Source organism: Cherax quadricarinatus, chromosome 20 (genome assembly GCF_038502225.1).
Source record: "Cherax quadricarinatus isolate ZL_2023a chromosome 20, ASM3850222v1, whole genome shotgun sequence".
Classification (NCBI taxonomy): domain Eukaryota; kingdom Metazoa; phylum Arthropoda; class Malacostraca; order Decapoda; family Parastacidae; genus Cherax; species Cherax quadricarinatus.
The window spans coordinates 35160251-35173926 of record NC_091311.1 but is presented as its reverse complement, the minus strand read 5'-3'; the positions used below and the strand labels follow the sequence as shown (position 1 = coordinate 35173926).

The 13676-nt window shown below is 45.3% G+C and overlaps 1 protein-coding gene across 1 annotated transcript in view; it reads left to right on the top strand.

Annotated features, from left to right (window-relative positions):
• The first annotated feature begins 1739 nt into the window (after positions 1-1739).
• The window catches only part of LOC128700502 (uncharacterized), a 164370-nt gene continuing 152433 nt past the window's right edge, over positions 1740-13676 (top strand). The window contains exon 1 of the mRNA XM_070086927.1: positions 1740-2471. The gene's annotated coding sequence lies outside the window, so the exon portion shown is untranslated. The remainder of the gene's footprint in view (positions 2472-13676) is intronic.

The window sequence follows — 13676 nt, the reverse complement described above, 5'->3', positions numbered from 1 at the left end:
ACCAGGCAACAATGAGTGGGATATGGGTTCCCATAAAACTCCTTTACCCCCCTAAAAGAGGGGGGGAATAATAATCGAGAAGATGAAGACTTGGAATAGTCATGTGATACCTAATTGCACTTTGATCATGATATACCTAATACTTACCTTTTTTTTTTAAATTTCAACATTTGTAATGGCCTAGTGACACCACTTCATGTATAGACTTTTACCACTTTGTTAGCTAAATGAGCACAAGTGCAACTAATGTGACATTTTATTGTGGCAACGTTTCGCTCTCCAGGAGCTTTGACAAGCTTTACAAAGCGTGACAAAGCTCCTGGAGAGCGAGACGTTCCCACAATGTCCCATTAGTTGCACTTGTGTCCTTTTACCTAACATATTGTCGGTAATTCTGCCAACGGTAGCACCACAATATTTCTAACTTCCATTTATTCTCACTAACCTAAGGGGCAAAAATGTGTACACAGCGTGCGTGAACTTGGGTCTCAGACGTTTCCTCACAAGACGGAAACTTGCTCACCAACACTGTCTTACCTGTTCTGTCTTTGTGAATACGCACAAACATCTTATCCAATGATCCGCTGACCCACAACACTTGTTGTGGAACGTGAGGCGGAGTAGTTTAAAGTGTCACGTGTAAATAACAACTGTTTACGTTAACCCAAATTTGGTTGGGACTTGGCCCTGCCTAGCATGGGCCAATAGGCCTAACTGCAGTGCTCCTTATGTTCTTAAGTTTAGATTTCACTTCTGTAATAGGCGGTGTATTTATTCCACAAGGAAAATAATAAACAGCAGACAATCGGAATGACTAAAACAGTGTAAGCAGTTTGAAAGAACAATGTATTAGTGAATAAACCGTTGAGTTTTGAGTGTAAGAGCTGCTTTCCGATCTCAGTTCATTTTCGGCGCTCCTCATTTTGAAGCTAGCAATCAGGTATGTATTTCCTGAAAGGGAGTACAGTCCTAGCTGCTAGGTGCAGTGAGGGGAACGGTCCTAGCAGCTGGGTGGAGTGAGGGGGAACGGTCCTAGCAGCTGGGTGGAGTGAGGGAGTACTAGTAAATGGGTGGAGTGAGGGTGGAAAGGTCCTAGCAGCTTGGTGGAGTGAGGGAGTACAGTCCTAGCAGCTGGGTGGAGTGAGGGGGAGCGGTCCTAGCAGCTGGGTGGAGTGAGGGAGTACAGTCCTAGTAAATGGGTGGAGTGAGGGGGGAACGGTCCTAGCAGCTTGGTGGAGTGAGGGAGTACAGTCCTAGCAGCTGGGTGGAGTGAGGGAGTACAGTCCTAGCAGCTGGGTGGAGTGAGGGGGACGGTCCTAGTAGCTGGGTGGGGTGAGGGGGAACGGTCCTAGCAGCTAGGTGGAATGAGGGAGTACAGTCCTAGCAACTGGGTGGAGTGAGGGAGTACAGTCCTAGCAAATGGGTGGAGTGAGGGGGGAAAGGTCCTAGCAGCTTGGTGGAGTGAGGGGGGCGGTCCTAGCAGCTGGGTGGGGTGAGGGGGAACGGTCCTAGCAGCTGGGTGGAATGAGGGAGTACAGTCCTAGCAACTGGGTGGAGTGAGGGAGTACAGTCCTAGCAAATGGGTGGAGTGAGGGGGGGAAAGATCCTAGCAGCTTGGTGGAGTGAGGGAGCACAGTCCTAGCAGCTGGGTGGAGTGAGGGGGACGGTCCTAGCAGCTGGGTGGGGTGAGGGGGAACGGTCCTAGCAGCTGGGTGGAGTGAGGGAGTATAGTCCTAGCAAATGGGTGAAGTGAGGGGAACGGTCCTAGCAGCTGAGTGGAGTGAGGGGAACGGTCCTAGCAGCTGGGTGGAGTGAGGGGAACGGTCCTAGCAGCTGGGTGGAGGGCAGCTAAGGACTTGCTGTCTGAGCCGGAGTAAGAGAGAGAGAGAGAGAGAGAGAGAGTCAGTGCGTGTTGGTGTAGAAGGCAGGGCGCTGGTGGCACCAGTGTTGGCCCGCCTGCCGCTGAGGACGGGTGCCTTCTGCCGCTGACCCATCTGGCACTCTCTGGCTCAAGTCCACTGGCACTCCTCCCTGGCCGGGAGCCTCAGGGGACCCACCTATCAGCTGATCTGGGGGCCCACGGCACCGCGTGTTTTCAAATCCTTACTTTCTTTAACCCCAAGAACCCACAGACTCCAAATTTTTCTCACGGGACATTAACGTCATTTACAGAAACGGTGAAAAAAATACAATAAATCCCAATAATATCAATGAAAAACAATTGGTCAACTTTAAATGATGTTCCCAAAACGCATTTGTTTTAATGAACCCCGAATTAAGAAATACCTGTAAGCTTGTACATAGTAATATACGCAAATTAGATAGTGATGGATGTTTTCAAGATTCCTAACCAAGTGACCTCTGTTTGAGCAAGAGGAAGCAACACAAGAACGAGGAGGAAGAGGAAGTGTTTTCTTCCTGGGAAGAATTTGTGTTCTAGTTTGACTAATTAGAAGTCTCGCCTGAAAAGGGTAAGTTGGATCGCTGAAATCCGATGTAAATTGATGTAAATCGATGTAAATAGATGAAGAATTAAACGCTTATGCTACATCTGGGAATATTTACCAAAGAAACGATAAACACAGATTCCCAAGTGTTGCCTAACATGTGTTGCCTCAGTGGCAGCTACAGCTCAATAGATTATTGTAGATGCAGTAGATAGATTACTGTAGATAAAGTGGATATGCAGTACAATGGTAGATTACAACAACGGTGTTGTAAATTAGACAATATATAGGTTACGAGTATTAAGGAACACGTTTCCCTCACCCTCCTGGACGAAACGTCCGGGGCTCTTTTTATAAAGATCTCTTATAAAACTCTATTACAAAGATCTCTCTCTAAAGATCTCTCTCAAAAATCTCCTTTAAAACTCTTCTAAAAAATCTCTCATAAAAATCTCTTAAAGATTTCTTATTCCAAAACTTTTACAAACATCTCTCGTAAAAATCCCTCTTAAACATCTCTCTCCAAAACCTCCTGCACATACTGTGCTTTTCCTCCCTTATTAAGGATTTAATTCCTCACACTAGTCAATCGCATTTACAAAACAACGCTCTAGTGAGAGGAGCTTCTTAGGAGAGCTGCCTGTACATACAAGAGAGCTTGGCAACGTAATAGATATTGTTGACGCTGGTTTTAAAGGATCGTGAGTGGTATGGGATCCAGCTGGACTGGAAGAAAATAATTTTTATTGTGGGTGGTGTTTGTGCTGCCCAAATTGTGGGTGATGGTGTTAGTGCCAATGCCACCCATACTGTGGGTGGTGGTGGGTGTTAGTGCCACCCATACTGTGGATGGTGGGTGGTGTTAGAGACGCCCATACTGTGGGTGGTGGTGGGTGTTAGTGCCACCCATACTGTGGATGGTGGGTGGTGTTAGAGACGCCCATACTGTGGGTGGTAGTGCGTGTTAGTGCCACCCATACTGTGGATGGTGGGTGGTGTTAGTGCCACCCATACTGTGGGTGGTGGTGGGTGTTAGTGCTACCCATACTGTTGGTGGTGTTAGTGTCACATATACAGTGGGTGGTGTTAGTGCCGCCCATATTGTGGGTGGTGTTAGTGCCGCCCATAAGGTGGGTGGTGTTAGTGCCGCCCATACTCTGGGTGGTGGGTGGTGTTAGTGCCACCCATATTGTGGGTAGAGTTAGCGTCACTCATACTGTATGTGGTGTTAGTGCAGGCCATACTGTGGGTGGTGTTAGTGCAGGCCATACTGTGGGTGGTGTTAGTGCCGCCCATACTGTGGGTAGTGGGTGGTGTTAGTGCCGCCCATACTGTGGGTGGTGGGTGGTGTTAGTACCACCCATTCTGTGGGTGGTGGGTGGTGTTAGTGCCACCCATACTGTTGGTGGTGTTACTGTCACACATACAGTGGGTGGTGTTAGTGCCGCCTATATTGTTGGTGGTGTTAGTGCCGCCCATAAGGTGGGTGGTTTTAGTGCCGCCCATACTGTGGGTGGTGGGTGGTGGGTGGTGTTAGTGTCACCCATACTGTGGGTGGAGTTAGCGTCACTCATACTGTGGGTGGTGTTAGTGCAGGTCATACTGTGGGTGGTGTTAGTGCAGGCCATACTGTGGGTGGTATTAGTGCCGCCCGTACTGTGAGTGGTATTAGTGCCGCCAGAACTGTGGGTGGTGTTAGTGTCACCCGTACTGTGGGTGGTGTTAGTGCTGCCCATAATGTAGGTGGTGGGAAGTGTTAGTGCCACCCATACTGTGGTTGGTGTTAGTGCCACCCATACTGTGGGTGGTGGGTGGTGTTTGTGCCACCTATACTGTGTGTGGTGGGTGGTGTTAGTGTCACTCATACTGTGGGTGGTGTTAGTGCCTCTCATACTGTTGGTGGTGTCAGTGCCACCCATACTGTGGGTGGTGTTAGTGACGCCCACACTGTGGGTGGTTGGTGATGTTAGTGCCACCTATTCTATGGGTGGTGTTAGTGCCACCCATACTTTGGGCTGTGAGTGGTGGTAGTGACGCCCATACTGTGGGTAGTGGGTGGTGCTAGTGCCACCCATACTGTGAGTGTTGTTAGTGCCGCTGATACTGTGGGTGGTGTTAGTGCCACCCATGATGTGGGTGGTGTTAGTGCCGCTGATACTGTGGGTGGTGTTAGTGCCACCCATACTGTGGGTGGTGTTAGTGCTGCTGATACTGTGCGTGGTGTTTGTCCCACCCATGATGTGGGTGGTGTTAGTGCCGCTGATTCTGTGGGTGGTGTTAGTGCCGCCCATACTGTGGGTGGTGTTAGTGCCGCTGATACTGTGGGTGGTGTTAGTGCCACCCATACTGTAGGTGGTGTTAGTGCCGCTGATACTGTGGGTGGGGTTAGTGCCACCCATGCTGTGGGTGGTGCTTGTGCCGCTGATACTGTGCGAGGTGTTTGTGCCACCCATACTGTGGGTGGTGTTAGTGCCGCTGATACTGTGGGTGGTGTTAGTGCAGCTTATACTGTGGGTGGTGTTAGTGCCGCCCATACTGTGGTTGTGTTAGTGCAACCCATACTGTGGGTGGTGTTAGTGCCGCTGATACTGTGGGTGGTGTTAGTGCCACCCAAGTGCCGCTGATACTGTGGGTGGTGTTAGTGCCACCCATACTGTGGGTAGTGTTAGTGCCGCTCATACTGTGGGTGGTGAGTAGTGGTACTGACGCCCATACTGGTGGTGGGTGGTGTTAGTACCACCCATACTGTGGGTGGTGAGTGATGGTAGTGACGCCCATACTGTGGGTGCTGTGTGGTGTGTGGTGTTAGCGCCGCCCGTAATGTAGGTGGTGGGTGGTGTTAGTGCCATCCGTACCGTGGGTGGTATGTGGTGTTATTACCGCCCATACTGTGGGTGGGGCTAGTGCCACCCTACTGGTGGTGGGTGGTGTTAGTGCCGCTAATACCATGGGTAGTGGGTAGTGCCGCTAATACCATGGGTAGTGGGTAGTGCCGCTCATACTTTGGGTGGTGCTAGTGGCGCCCATACTGTGGATGGTGGGTAGTGTTAGTGCTGCCGGTCTGTGGGTGGTGCCAATGCCGCCCATATTGTATGTGGTGGGTGGTGTTAGTACCATCCGTACTGTGGGTGGCATGTGGTGTTAGTGCAGCCCATTCTGTGGGTGGTGGGTGGTGGGTGTTGTTAGTGGCACCCGTGCTGTGGGTGGTATTAGTGCCACCCGTAGAGTGAGTGGTGGGTGGTGTTAGAGCCACCTGTACTGTGGGTGGTGTTAGTTCTACCCCTAATGTGAGTGGTGATAGTGCCGCCAGTACTGTGGGTGGTGTTAGTGTCACCTACACTGTGGGTGGTGTCAGTGCCACCCGTACTGCGGGTGGTCCTAGTGCCGGTAGTACTGTGGGTGGTGTTAGTGCACCCGAACTGTGGGTGGTGTTAGTATCACCCATACTGTCGGTGGTGTTAGTGCCACCCGCACTGTGGGTGGTGTTAGTGCCACCCGTACTGTGGGTGGTGGGTGGTGTTAGTCCCACCCGCACTGTGGGTGGTGTTAGTGCCACCCGTACTGTGGGTGGTGGGTGGTGTTAGTACCGCTCGTACTGTGGGTGGTGTTAGTGCCACGCGTACTGTGGGTGGTGTTAGTGCCGCCAGTACTGTGTGTTGTGTTAGTGACACCCGTACTGTTGATGGTGTTAGTGCCACCCGTTCTCTGGGTGGTGTTAGTGTCGCCAATTCTGTGGGTGGTGTTAGTGCCACCTACACTGTGGGTGGTGTTAGTGCCACCCGTACTGTTGGTGGTGTTAGTGCCACCCGAATTGTGGGTGGTGCTAGTGCCACCCATACTGTGGGTTGTGTTAGTGCCATCCGTATTGTGGATGGTGTTAGTGCCGCCCATTTTGTGGGTGGTGTTACTGCCACCTATACTGTAGGTGGTAGGTAGTGCTAGTGCCGCCCATACCGTGGTTGGTGCTAGACCGCCCATACTGTGGGTGGTGCTAGTGCCACCCGCATTGTGGGTGGTGGGTGGTGTTAATGCCGCCCGTACTGTGGGTGGTGTTAGTGATGCCCATACTATGTGTGGTGTTACTGCCGCCCATACATACACCTCTCAGTGTATATACACTGAGAGACATACACCTCTCAGTGTGTTAGGTAAGACACATATGCAACAGTTAGGTATCTTTATTTCGAAACCTATTTCGATACCTAACTGTTGCATATGTGTCTTACCTAACAACCTGTCGGTATTTTATACCATTTTAATGTTCAACCTCTCAGTGTATATACACTGAGAGACATGCACCTCTCAGTGTATATACAGAGAAACATATACCTCTCAGTGTATATACACTGAGAAGCATACACCTCTCAGTGTATATACACTGAAAAACATTTACCTCTCAGTGTATATACACTGAGAAACATACACCTCTCAGTGTATGTACACTGAGAAACATACACCTCTCAGTGTATATACACTGAGAAACATACACCTCTCAGTGTATATACACTGAGAAACATACACCTCTCAGTGTATATACACTGAGAAACACACCTCTCAGTGTTGATGGTTGAAACGACGAAGAATTTATCTAGTAAAACATTTTTTCATTTTTGATAGGTTAGTCTCGGTCTTTTGTCCAAAAGAGTCAGTCAGAGGGTCATCACTTGCCTAAGACCCATGTCCTGTTTCCTGACAAACAAAATACTGCCACCCTCGCTGGTGCCCATACTCTCAAATCCTCGTAGGAAAATTCCCCTAAATGAATGTAGAGACGCAAACCTGACAGGTGTGGAGGTACAGCTGCATCTTAACAAAGATATCTATTTTCTAACGCAATGTTGGCTATACTTTCACGGTTTTTAAGCGTCAATGACTCTACTTGGCAGGTTGATGAAGCAGACACATGTGGAACACCTGTGGTTGTTTACTCTCTCATACATCAACTTATCGGCATCAAATACTTCTGATCCGGAGGAAAACGCAGTTGTCAAGACGCATGATCAAGAGCAAATTTCTATTGGAATTTCCTTTCCATCAGGACTGATGAGGTTTTAACCCTGAAATACCCAGAAGAGCTTGACCTGAGCAAGTGTAAGTAAACTGTGACGTGTGTGAGAAGCAAATATTACTTACTTTTAAGCTGGAGTGAACAGAACATGTAGCAATCAAAACCTTGGCTGAACAGCGTGGTCAAGTGTGACCATTTTCAAGTCAAAGGAAGAACACGACACACTGTAATGTAGGTTGTGTCAAGTCCAGGGAGGAACACACTACTTACTCAAGTGTGAGCTTTGTTAAGTTCAAGGAGCAACACAACACACTCAAGTGTAAGCTTTGTTAAGTTCAAGGACCAACACAACACACTCAAGTGTAAGCTTTGTCAAGTTCAAGGAGCAACACAACACACTCAAGTGTAAGCTTTGTCAAGTTCAAGGATCAACACAACACACTCAAGTGTAAGCTTTGTCAAGCTCAAGGAGCAACACAACACACTCAAGCGTAAGCTTTGTTAAGTTCAAGGAGCAACGCAACACACTCAAGTGTAAGCTTTACCAAGTTCAAGGAGCAACACAACACACTCATGTGTGAGCTTTACCAAGTTCAAGGAGCAACACAACACACTCATGTGTGAGCTTTACCAAGTTCAAGGAGCAACACAACACACTCAAGTGTAAGCTTTACCAAGTTCAAGGAGCAACACAACACACTCAAGTGTAAGCTTTACCAAGTTCAAGGAGCAACACAACACACTCATGTGTGAGCTTTACCAAGTTCAAGGAGCAGCACGAGACACTCAAGTGTGATCTTTATCAAATCCATAAGAGTAACTCTCGTCTGCCAAATGCCAAAACCTGAAACAAAGCTCAGGCTTGGTTATAAGTACTTCTGGCAGTCTGACAAACACACAGATGATCACCAATGTAAATACCGAGCATGTGGCCAGCCCTGAGGTCACTATTATGTGCTTAATTGTCCACTTATTGAGGAATATAGAGACAAACAGTATAATAATTTATGTGATATGTCAAACTATCTTATTAATATTAATATAAGTAATACTCCAACTATATAAAGCAAATTGCTTAAATTTGATTGTAATAGTTAAGTCAAGCGTAGATATAAATCCAGATGTGCGCCTGTTAACCCTGTTGGAGCCTAGTTCCTAGAATTTTTGTCTATCCATATACTCTTGCGCTGCCCTCCGCAGGAAGGACATGGAGCGCACAAGAAACTAGCCGCTTCGGAGGCAAAATCTAAATCCAGTTTATCTTGTCTAGAACCTAAACACTTCAAACTTTTTTTCTCATGTGTAATCGATTATCCACGCTTGGTTGGGTAATACGGCCTATTATTCCTCTGCTTTCATTGCCTCTCGGCAGTGTGGCCTGAAGGAGAGGAGGATGGAGAGAGAGCCTTTTGCTATACTATGATTGTCTAAGCTATCTACATAAAAGAGGAGTCAGCCGTACTGTTGTCAGCAAAGAGCAGATATCCTTGGTCTGGAATATCAGGCTTACCCGTGTTGGACTCAGTGATCTGAGAGCCACCATGGTGACACTCAGTGATCTGAGCGTCACCATGGTGACACTCAGAAATCTGAGTGAATGGTGACACAGAAGACCTGGGAAGTAACATCTTTTGGTCGGATGTTATTTCATGTTTACGTAGAAATGATCGTCCCCTCAGGTGGTACAATGGTGACAGTTCTCTGGGTGTCTCATACAGTGCTCTGTCACTGTATAACTAACTGCTGCTGCTTTGCTTTAAATCTGATTACCTCCCATTTCTCAGGCGCTGTAAGACCCTTATGCATTTAGCGCTTCCTTATGAATATAATAATACCCGTGCTTAAATACCAGCATAGTGATTTTCGGAATGGGAATAACATAATAATATTCAACCGTAGGTAGTTATCGGACCACTTGTCACGGGTCGAATGTGTATGAGATATATATATATATATATATATATATATATATATATATATATATATATATATATATATATATATATATATATATATATATATATATATATATATATATATATATATATATATATATATATCTGTATATATATATGTATATATATATATATATATATATATATATATATATATATATATATATATATATATATATATATATATATATATATATATATATATATATATATATAGTAGGTTTATAGGTGCTACTGATGGTCTATGATAGATAAGAGGTACCTGTTCCACTCTTCCTAAGTGCCAGGGGTGACATTAATGGCAGCGGCGTGACCAATAAGTAAATATATTCTCCTGTGGTTAGCGATTCTCTCGTGTTACCACAGAACTGTTAAGCTTTCCGGCCTCTTTTCTGGAAGAAGTGTGTGGGGAAAGGGGAATTTCACTTTGATGAAGACGTCTCAAGTGTAACTATAGTCTTGAACGAGCAAGTCACCGCTGCACATCATATATACTCTCGGGAAGCAGGAAGTAAGAACTCTCCTTTCATCTTGTAGTATTGTGACGAGACGGTTTAATATCACCTTTTTTTATTTTTTTGAAGGGGGGTGGGGGTGAGAGGAAAGGCATTCGATATATATTAAACTTTAGCGAGTTTTTTCAAACTATTGATGTCTAGGAAAGGAAATAATTTCTCTCTATATGTCTCACTGAGTTTTTCCATGAGTTTTTCACTGCCTTGGCGAATTTTTACTTAAGTCTTCTTCGACTGTTAAGCTAACTTTTTCTCCTGCTAGGTTCCTAAGTAAATTGCGCCTGCAAAGTTGCATTTTCTTGGTCTAGAATCTCTAGACTCTAGACTCTATACTTCCAGACTCAAGATAGTGAAAACTCTGACAAATAATCCAGATTTGGCGCTGATCTTCAAGGCGTTCTCGTGACTGCTGAAAAAAAGTATATTAAGTGAACACCTGTGTGAGTTTCCTGTAGATAATGAAATCTTGGAGAGAATCCTTATGACGACGTTTTTGTGTCTCCTGGACGGTTAAGTCACAACTGACTTGACAATGGGTCAAGAAAACCGAAAGGTCGTCACAAGATTACTCTCCTAATTGCTGGTTTTTGGTTCATAAATCCATGTTTGAACTAGCCTCTGATGATGTGCCAAGACAGAGAAGTTATCCATTTTTCTCCATTGTTCTCTGTATTTAATGCTGTGAGTGTCACCGTTAAGTTGGTCCGAGAACTTGTTACAGTATTTTCACAAATTATCTTTGGAGAAGAAGGCATGGCAACGTTTCGGTCCGTCCTGGATTTGACACTGGCCCGGGACGGAACGAAACTTCGAAGTGCCCCCTTCTAAGCGCAGGTTTATTGGTGAGTTGCTCCAGCCGAGGTGTGGCGACTCTCATTCATTTCACCAAATTCTGTCCCACTTGTCGTGCCAGGTGGTGAAAAACATCCTCTAGATACAAGTATATGTAGCGAAATATTCGCTGGTGTTGTTTGCTGACGATGTGAGCATCTCGCCTCCCTTGTATGGTGTCAGCTGCTGATGAAGAAAGCTCAAGAGCTGTTATCCTACTCTCAGCTCTCAGCACATATCAAAACTCAGCCGTATCTGTGTCCTACTAACATCCCGCCCTCCCTTCCAGGATGATGCCCACCATAAAAGACTAACACCCAGGCACGAAAAGACTAACACCTAGGCACCAAAAGACTAAGACCTAGGCACTAAATGACTAACACTTAGGCACCAAAAGACTAACACGTAGGCACCAAAAGACTAACACCTAGGCACCAAAAGACTAACACCTAGGCACCAAAAGACTAACACCTAGGCACCAAAAGACTAACACCTAGGCACCAAAAGACTAACACCTAGGCACCAAAAGGCCAACATCTAGGCACCTACTTAGTGTTAGACGAGCAGCTCCAAAGAGGTGTATGGAGAGTTTCCCACAGTCTCCAGTCGCCCGGGAATGGCACCCGGGTTCCTCGGTTGTGAGCCGGAGGCGCTATCACTACTACAGTCACCTAACAGTATTTTGCACTTCATAATTTAGAATCTAGAGCACCAAGCAAGTTAGAAAAGTGCAGTTTAAGGTGTGATTATAAATTATTTCAAGTTGTTATAGGTTGTTATAGGTTTCAATAAGTTTCTATAAGTTCTTTTTGTATACTTCACTGTATATACACTACAATATTTGCACTAAATAATATACATCATACAATTAGATATGTACATCTTTGTATATACATATGGAGCTGTAGAACTCGCCTGTTTACCTACCAAGCGATGTGCATGTGTTTATATGTATCCATAGCTGTAAACCTCTGTGTTTATATGTATCCAGAGGTGTAAGCCTCTCTGTGTTATATACATCCAGAGGTGTAAGCCTCTCTGTGTTATATACATCCAGAGGTGTAAGCCTCTCTGTGTTATGTACATCCAGAGGTGTAAGCCTCTCTGTGTTATATACATCCAGAGGTGTAAGCCTCTCTGTGTTATATACATCCAGAGGTGTAAGCTTCTCTGTGTTATGTACATCCAGAGGTGTAAGCCTCTCTGTGTTATATACATCCAGAGGTGTAAGCCTCTCTGTGTTATATACATCCAGAGGTGTAAGCCTCTCTGTGTTATATACATCCAGAGGTGTAAGCCTCTCTGTGTTATATACATCCAGAGGTGTAAGCCTCTCTCTTTTATATACATCCAGAGGTGTAAGCCTCTCTGTATTATATACATCCAGAGGTGTAAGCCTCTCTGTGTTTGTCAAGTTGTTATTAACTGCGATAAATTGTTGAAAACAAGAGGGGCGATGAGATGCCAATTTCGCTACTAATTACGAAACAGAGATGCAGATGAGGCGTGTTTAACTAGGATCACGGAAGCCTGAGAAATGATAAAGTAATGTTAGGAATAAGTGCGCCTCGATAACCCCTGTAATATATAACAGTCAAGATAGCGTAATATAATCCGTAACTAAGCATCGATAACATTCGGTAATCTGTAACAGTCAAGATAAAGGTCTACGTAATTCATGTCCGAAATAAAATAACACCCGGTAATCCATAACAGAGACAGGATAATGTGTTGCGAGTCACGTGAATCTGGATAGCCACCTGTGATCCATAACAGATAAAATCTTGATAACTTATACCGAAAAAATCGAGTTTTAAAAGGCTAGGTAGCAAACGCTGTTTATTAGAAAAAGTATCGGTTATGGAACCTTGATCACTTCTAACGAAGGTCGGAATATATCGGTATATATAGGCTGGAAGTGAGGTGCGAGTGACATGAAGTGACCTAATGAAAATCCAAGTGAGGTTTTTAAGATGGCGTCAGGTAGCGCATGAGGTCACGTGATTCCAGTGTTGTGAGGATGGTTGACCTTGGTCAGTGTTCATGAAATTTTGTAGCTTCCTTTGTCGGTGACGGTGATTAGTGAGGCTTCCAGGCACCGTTGGCGCTTAAGGTTGAGGTTGAGATTGAGTTGTGTCTCACTGCAATTCATTAACTGTCCCTTGGAGCTCCTGTGAAGGACACAGGTGCTCTTAAGTGGTCGCTGTTGCTGGCGTTTCGATGTTCATTTAGGAGGAATGAAAGATTACTGCCTTTTTTTCCTACATATTTCTTGTTACATCGTCCTCAGAAAATATCATAGACGCTGCTGTCGAAGCTGAAGTTTTAGAACTTTGCCTCGTAACGAGGTCTTTGATGGAGGATGTATTCATGGTGTAAGCATTCATATTGCTTCTAGCAAGCACTTGTCGGTTATTCCTGGCAACATCATCACACGGAAGCACTATGAACTGTTTGGAAGAACGTTCCGTGGGGGATTTGTTGAGGGCGGCTTGTGCCATAAGCCTGAACGCCAGGATTAAGAAAGACTGAAACTGAAGACGTGTGAAGGCTTGGGAATGCACATACATCTCCCTTTCTATGTGATGTCAACACAAACCAGCGTGTTTCAGAACCACTGCCACTTGCATTTCATCAGGTCACTACATGTCATTCACGCCTCACTTCTAATATATATATATATATAATATATTATATAAATATATATATATATTTATATATATATATATATATATATATATATATATATATATTAGAAGTGAGGCGTGAATGATATGTAGTGACCTGTTAGAGGTGATCAAGGTCCCCTGACCGATGGGTTCTTTGTGTTTGTCCACGCGTCTTTTTTAAACCCTTCATAACAGCTTCTAGATTACCTCCTGTAATCCATGACACAGTCAAGATAACGTTCAATAATCCA